Below are 1,181 nucleotides of genomic sequence, written 5' to 3'. Positions count from 1 at the left end.
CCTACCCACTGCGGGTCGCACTCTAGCGCCCCGGCCGCCGCGTGAGCGTGCGCTCCCCGCGCCGCCCCGCAGGCCCCGGCGCGACCGTACTGCGGCGAGACCGAGACGACCCGGTTTGGCATCCATCCCACCTAGCCACGATCCACGGAGGCCGAGCGAGCGGCTGAGTGTCGGGCGCCGCGCGTGCGAGCGTCCGCCGGCCGCGCCGGTCCTTCCGCGAATGTCGTTTCTCAAACCCTCCGGCTTGATAGCGGCGGCACCACGGGAAGCCGTCCACACACACCGTCCGACCTCTATCCGAAAAGCCTTCCCGACCAACCGCGGTCGCGGGGGCGTCTGTCGCTCCGCATCGGGGGGGCGTATGGCTTCCGCGCTACGCGCTGCGGGCTCGGGGGGGCCGCAACGGCTGAGTCTGACTCGGCCGGGGCGCAGCTTCCCTCCCGGCAGTCAGCAATAGTGCCGATCGCGCCTGCCACCAGCCCCCTCCCCGACGGGTTCGTCGGCGCCGGCTGGCCGCCGTCCGCCTTCGTTCCCCGAGGGTTCCCAACCAGCGCCGATCCAACTCCGCATCCTGGCCGCACGCAGTGCGTGCCTCGCGCGGGTAAGTCGCCGGCGCAGCGCCGCAGCTCCCGACCCCCGCGTACGGGAATAGTTGAGGGCCTCAGCGGGCCGCACCGACCGAGTCCGACTCGGGCCGGGGCGCAGATTCCCGCTTGGGTGACCGAACGTTCTCTGCTCGGGCCGGAGGGCCGACGCCCGTCCCCCCCCGTCGTCCCCCACGGACCGCCTCCGAGGCCACTTCGCACGGCTCATCCTCGGCTCCCTACCAATGCTTAATCGATGGGGCCGCCCGGCCGGATTCGCGCCACCCTGTCCACCGCGAGTCTCCCCAGACTAACCCGAGTTACCGAGTTACCGCCCAGCTCGCCTAACCTTGCACTCGCTCTGCCAAACGGTCGTGTAGTCGGCGGGCCGTCCTACGGGTCGCCCTCCCTCCCCAAACGCGCGGCGGGATAGCGGCAAGGCGGCGGCGGCGGCCAGCGGCGTCGGGGCGCTCGCACCGGAGAAGAGGCGTCTTACGAGGCCGGGCGCAGCTCCCTCTCGTTTACTTGCTGAGTAGCGGCGCTCGAAGGTTCCGCGGCGAGCGCGGCTCATCCCATTGAATGTCCCTGCACCAGGCT

Source organism: Syngnathus leptorhynchus, unplaced genomic scaffold (assembly GCF_054491065.1).
Source record: "Syngnathus leptorhynchus isolate UIUO unplaced genomic scaffold, UIUO_Slep HiC_scaffold_822, whole genome shotgun sequence".
NCBI lineage: Eukaryota > Metazoa > Chordata > Actinopteri > Syngnathiformes > Syngnathidae > Syngnathus > Syngnathus leptorhynchus.
The sequence above is the reverse complement of the archived record's forward strand: the minus strand, read 5'-3'. Positions refer to the sequence as shown.